Source organism: Larus michahellis, chromosome 4, assembly GCF_964199755.1.
Source record: "Larus michahellis chromosome 4, bLarMic1.1, whole genome shotgun sequence".
Lineage (NCBI taxonomy): Eukaryota > Metazoa > Chordata > Aves > Charadriiformes > Laridae > Larus > Larus michahellis.
In genome coordinates, this window is record NC_133899.1 from 42,979,380 (window position 1) to 42,986,371 (window position 6,992).

Below are 6,992 nucleotides of genomic sequence, written 5' to 3' on the forward strand. Positions count from 1 at the left end.
CTGCCCTTTCATTGTGGCCTTCGCTCACGGTTTCCTTCTGGAGCCGTTCATATGAATGAAGTAGAAGGACAAACTTTTAAAGTGGGTCAGGGAGAGGTGAAGGCTTGCTCTCAGCTACAAACCCCAGCCGGATGCCATTCCTTTGAAGAGCATTGTAATAGTGATTCAGGTTCCAGTTCAGCCATCAGACAGACCCTGTTGTATTTTCCAAGCTGCGTGGTACTGGGCTCCTGAGGAACTGGAGAGTGATAAATTCTGCAAAACACTGTTTTCTTCATAGGCAGAAGAAAATCATTTCAGCCTGTGCTGAAATAGGGAACACGATACTCTGGAACGCAATACTCTGGCACCGGGGACACAATAGCCACAGGGAATACAATACTCTGGCATTGACATCTTTTTCTTGGCAATATCCTCAGTACACTTGTAAGCTTCCTTTGCCTGTGCACTTCAAGAGGCTTAATATCAAGTGGATCAGCTAATTACCCTCTCTCCCTGCAAATAGGTGTAACCTAGCTTTCTCCCTGCTAGGCACAAGACAGAGGTAAAGTGAGATGCTCAAGAGCCACGGCAGCGACAAGCACGCAGCTCAGAAGTCTGCATTTCCCGCTCTCGCCCCCACCCAAGCCACCTGCTGCACTTTTACTGGGGTCCCAGACGTGACATCAGGGCCACCACTTCTGCCATAAAGGCCATACTCAGTCCCACTGCCCAGGGTCGGTCACGGCTGACGGGCCTGGAGAGCTGCAGCTGCTCTTATCGGGCCCTTTTTGTTTCTGCATCCAAGGAGCTGTGAGAGGTTTGATTTCTCGTAGGGCGTGCAGAGGTCTAAGCAAAACCAGGCTGTGGTCCAGAGATGCGCCACTGCCTACTGTTAAAACAGTCCTATGCTAGACGCTACTCCTTCCCCAGAACCCTGCTAACGAGAATAAGCTGCCTGTATTTAAGAATAAGTATCATTAGTGACCAGCATATTTATTTTGTATGTAGTGATCATCCCCAAAGCTTTTTCCCTCTCTCTAGAGAATTACCAATGAAGTGAATTTCATCACCTGAAAGTCTTCATTTTCAGCTACTAGCAGACTTCATAGCTCTCTTCATTGCTTCAAGAGAGGCATTAAGATAGTCTGTGTATTTTTTTAAATATTTTTTTTGGTTACATTTCTTGCTTAGCTGGTGTTTTTTTTTTTTTTTTTTTTTTTTTTTTTGAAGCATAGGAATAATTTGTTTCTTTCCTGAGCACAAGGCAAAAACGTGTTTGGCATTCATTCCATTTGAACAGTCTTTGCTTTATAGAGAACTATGTTACCACAGCCACAAGGGTAGCTTTGAACGTGCCTGTTTTAGTGCCTTTAATATTAGCCATAACTTCTAAGATACCACCAAAGGGAGAAAGGAGGTCACTGGAAAGCAATGCGTAGGTACTGTAAATGGCTTACAGGGCTGGTGTGGTAGATGAGAGTGATAGTGATGTTTGAAGCTTACCATCTGCGCCCAGGAAAAGGAAAACATCCTGAGACACAGATGGCCACGTACACACTTCATGTCCTTTACAGAGAGGCCGGGGGGGGGGGGAGGGGGGGGGGAAGTTGTCTCTAAATGCACTTCTCATGCCTTTCAGTTATGCAGTGCACTCAGTCATGCTTTTGTGTTTCTTTCATTTCATTTTGATCTCCTGATTCTTTATTTGTCACCACACATCTTTACAAAAGTGTATCAGTTGTTTGTCCACATTCAGATCAAACTTTCTAGATTATCCATGACTTTCTGCCATTCTGGTTTAGTAGAGCGTGGAAAAATACTGACTGTTACTAGCGGATTAAAAAAAAGTAATCAAAAGTATGGGTCATGTCTCTATGTGGGCACATAAATGAGACAAATGCAGCAACAGGCTTGGGAATGAGGCACCAATGCCTAAATGCCACAAAGCATTAAGGAACCAAAATATTTTGGGCAGTGGGTAACTTACTGATTCTGGTCATAAATCTCCAGTGAATGTTATGCAGGCGTAACGCCGCCGCTGTGTGGAGCAGAGACACAGCTCAGGGAGCTTTGCTGACTTGTATGGCACTTTGTCTGGAAGCAATGATGACGTCTGCCTCAAGACTTGCTGGTACAGAATAGGGCTTTGGATGCCCCTGGACATACAGTCACTGACACCGTTGTAAAGGTGTCAGCATTTCCAATTAGCCCGGTTCCCTGTCAGTGCAAAGGCCAGGCATTGGTATACTGCAGTCTTCTCACTTAGGTTTCTTACCTCTTCCTTACAGCATGGTCCAGAGCGTCAAGGCAAATTTGGTATTTTATTTTTTTATAACAAACTAAAAAGCCCACTGCAAGGTACAGATTTTCAATGTAAAATTTCTCCTGCATCTTATTTGCATGGCTGAGTTATAACCCTCTAAATTACAAACAGAAGCACAGGCAGACTCTAGCTAACAGCTCTAATGGATGCTATTATATTTCTGCTGCTAGTTGGCACTCTACCTTCACTACCTCATCAGCATAAAGGGATGCTGTCAACTTGAAAAATTGTGTCTTCCTGGGGGGGGTGGGGGGGGGGGGACAGAACCCACAAAGCCATATACAATGTAATGCATTGTTCCAAACCAGGCTTTTACAACAGCAGTAACTCGAAGAGAGTAAGGATGCGAACGGGATGCTATTTAACTGTTGCTGTTCAGTGTGTTTGCACAGTTGACCGCACTTTGTGGCGTGTCGGTGTTGCTGGTGTGCATTAGCGCTTCCCCTCCCAGACCGCCTCCTGGGAGGTACAGGTGCAGAAGGGTCAGCAAGGAGATGGGAAGCTTTCATCCCAGGCCTTGTATTAACAGCAGCAGCAGAAGTGAGTGAAGAGAAGCAACCAGAGAATTTGTATATACATGGAGGACAGAGATCAAATACATAGAATGCCATTGTGATTAGTGCACTGTTTAAAACTGGCTTGTAACATGCTTGGGAGAGAAGGCACTTTCCTTCCCCCCATCTTACTTCCTTCTCCAGAGAGGATTTTTACAGTGCCCTGCTCATGGCTATTTAAAGATAAATCTCTGCAAAACTTGCATTGTCTCAGATGGGCCAGTTTGGAAACATTCCAAGTTGTCAGCATGCCTTTAAATACAACGCTCTTCTTTCCCTTGTGGGTGCCAAAGCTGTCCCCGAGGAATTTGCATCTAACCTGGCAAAAAAAGGAAGGGTTCCTACCTCTTTGTGATTAAAGTGACTGGCGCGCTGCAGAGAACCGTCTGCTACTACCATCTCTGCCAGCTTCCCCTAAAATGTACTCAGCTGCCTCAACCCACAAATGTGTTATCAGATGAGAGACCTTTTGCTAACCACTGAATAATATCCCCCTTTCCGTTTTGCTGCTAAACTGAATGGTTCTGTTCGGGCTATTGCAGGCACTCGATTGCTCCCAGCTTCTGAGAAGGTCAGCCCAGACGGCTGCTTCCTGGTGAGGGAATGAAAATTGGAGACCAAGCTCGCCATCTCCTGGGGAAAAGACATTTACGCTTCCAGGAAAGTTTCTTTTATTTTACTCCTTCCTTTCGTTCTCATGTGTCTGTCTGTGAAAAACCAAGATTGTCGGGGAAGGCTTAGGAAGTTTGCCGGCTTGCAATGCCAGCTCTGATCCTACTGTGGTCCCTCTTCTTCCTGTGGGACTCGGTAAAATAAGACAGTGAATTTATGTCAAAGGGTGGGTACACTGTTGATATTTTTGTTATATACTTCATATATGCTTCAGTAGCAGCAACGTCAGTGGCAAGACTTGTATGCTTTAATAACCCCAGAGAAGAGGTTTTATAGAGTGTTGAGCAGATGCAGGAACAGTCAGGTTGTTACGTACTTAAAATGGCAAGGACTGTTTAGCAATTGCCACGTGTGCCCTGTGTGGCAATTGCTATACTAGATGATCTGGTCACTGACTACTCACAGTATAACACCTAAGTTTTCACAGATAGATAGTTATTGTATGTCAATTAAAAACTGATGCCTACAGCGAAGCTTCTAAGGATACCTATTGATTTTGGAGTGTGACTAAAAAATTCAGGACACTTGCACACTCTTATCAGGCTTGCTGCGGAAGTCTCCCTGCTGTAGTTTGTGAGGTTTAATTCACCCCTGTTTGTAATGCAGCTGTAGTGCTTTCAAAAAGGGGACAGGTGAACGCAAACCGTGACAGTTGGCGGAAAATGCTGGGCAAGACTACCGAATACTGATGGTGGGTAAGCCAAGGTGTTGCGCTGTAATGCTGCAGGGCTGTGCTTGTGCAGTGATACTCCTGATGTGGTTATTGGAAAGTGGTAAACCAGGTGGAGACTAAATTACATGATGTTAATCAATTACACCTTGGAGGTGACAGTTACTCAATAAGCAAGGCCCTAAAGTCTCAAGTATTATTCACCTCTTACATTAAAAATACAGTAAAAAATCAGCAACTGCCTGCACAACGTAGAGGGGAGAAAAACATGTCAGTTAGTGCAATTAATATGTCATGGAATAAAGTTTCTAAGGGGTCAAGAAGTTAGAAAAGGGCCTGGGGAGGTGGGATTCCTAAAATCCCAGGGCTGCTATTGATTTATTACAACTGTAAGCACCTACTTTACCTCTCTACAGCCTAGTGAGATAAATCTTTTAGGGGGTACGTGAGAAAGACTGGTGAATTCATTAAATTGGTTACTTTTGTAGGAGTTGTTATGACTCAGAATAATAACATTTATAAAGCAGCTGAGGAAATTATACTGCAAAAAGTGATCATCCTAGTACCAAGAACTGAGATTAAGCTGGGCTGTTGTGATTTTTAAGAGACATGATGTTCACTTAACAAGAGATTCAGTCCTAACCTGGGCAGGGGGTCCCATATATATTGTTAAATATAAACTCCACTATCTCTAGTGAAAATTATATATGAAAAAAATTGAAATTAATATTTTGTACTTAGGTCAAAAAAATTCTAAATCAGATTACTAGTAACAAAATAACTTGTTTGAGGGTGGTGAGGCACTGGCACAGGTTGCCCAGAGAAGCTGTGGATGCCCCATCCCTGGAGGTGTTCAAGGCCAGGCTGGATGGGGCTTTGAGAAACCTGGTCTAGTGGGAGGTGTCCCTGCCCATGGCTGGGGGGGTGGGGTGGAACTACATGATCTTTAAGGTCCCTTCCAGCCTAAACCATTCTGTGATTCTAAGTGAAATAATAACACCTCAGTTAGTTAGTTATAAACAAAGCAAAAACTTTGTATATGTGATAGTTTTGGAAGACCTTGAATATGTAAATTTCATACATTAAACCCAAAACCTAAACACAAAGTAACTGTTATACCTTTACCAAACCATCATAAGCCTTGTAAAGTCTTTTACCGTTTTAAATGAATGTTTAAAGACCATTAATTGAAGTGGAAGACAACAGTGTTGGCACACGTACAAGCTGATAATTAAGTAGTGCTGAATGCATTTAGGCTGGCCTACCAAATAGCAGCAATATGTGGAGGGAGAATAAAAATCTAACTGATTTTAAGACAGCAATCATTTTATGAGAAATGATAGCATATGATTGCTTGCAATAGCAGACATATTGGTGGAGGCCCCATCCCTGGAGACGTTCAAAGCCAGGCTGGATGAGGCTCTGAGCAACCTGATGTAGTTGAAGATGTCCCTGCTTACTGCAGGGGGGTTGGACTAGATGACCTTTAAAGGTCCCTTCCAACCCAACACATTCTATGACTCTGTATTATTCTCTCCCTGTGCGGCAGTCTCTATAAGCAGGACTTTAATGTGAAATACTCTTGCCAGTCAGGTAATGACAGTCTACTCAGCTCAGCCTCTCTTGTTTTATATACCTTTTCTAAGCAGTCTCAGCTTTTCTAGCAAAGGCGACAAAAGCTAACAAGAACATAGGCTTTAGACAAAGATTTGAAGGCCTCCTAAATCTTGGGCTAGAAAATACCAGTATCTTCTTCAGAATGACTTGAGATATCCCCCTCAAAATCATCAGATGTTTGTCATGCCTCTGATCCAGTGGACAGCCCCCTTTATTAAGTTTCCGTGAGTAACTTTTAGCTACCTGCAGATAGCATCACTCTGACACTTGAATAGCCTTTTCAGTTTTAAGTCTTTCTTTTCTTTACAGCTATTGTACAGTTATATAATGGTTTTGTATGAGAACTCCATGCAACTATCAGTTTCATTAGGCCCTACAACATTTTGACTATAACTTCAGTATTTACCTCAAGGATTTCCTCTGTGCACTGACTTCCTCAGCTTCTCTAACACTACGAGCACTCCATTATGCCTTATTTACCTCCTCATTGACTCTTACCTTCTCAAATAACTGTACAATATAAACTATTTGAGAGTTTTGTACAGCTAGGCTGCAAAGGCAACAAAACTTCCTCAAAGGGAAGAAGTATGTTAGAGATGTTTTTCATAGCTTGGATCTTGCGGAACAGATTCTTGAGTATCCATCTTCTCCTTTCAAATTTACCAATTATATATGAAATTTACCAGTTTACCTTGATACTGTACTAAGCATTACAATCTTTGCTCAAAGTAGACCTTAACAAGTGACGTGTCATACACCTCATCTTGATACATTATTATGAAAGGTGGGACTTTGACATAAAGTATTTGGATCCAGTCTTCCAGCTTGGAGCATTATAGAAGCTCATCAGAAAGAGGTCTGAATTTTGTTCATTTTCTGCACTTACTCTGTCACACTTTCAATGTACGTATATTTATAAAGTTTTAGGTCAAGATCATCACCTGAAATATTGCACAGAGCTGATGCCCATAGATAAAGGTCCCATAAAACTGTGTTATAATGAAGAGAAGAGGGTTTAAAAGATGAATCCATTTGAACAGGAAACAAAAGATCCCTTTTCAGCAACAAACGTGAACGTCCATTAAACCAGCCTAGAAATGAGGGGCCATCACAAAGAGGCTGAGGTAACCCAGGACAACGTCTCTTCTAGATTGAAAAGGATTCACAAAATCAA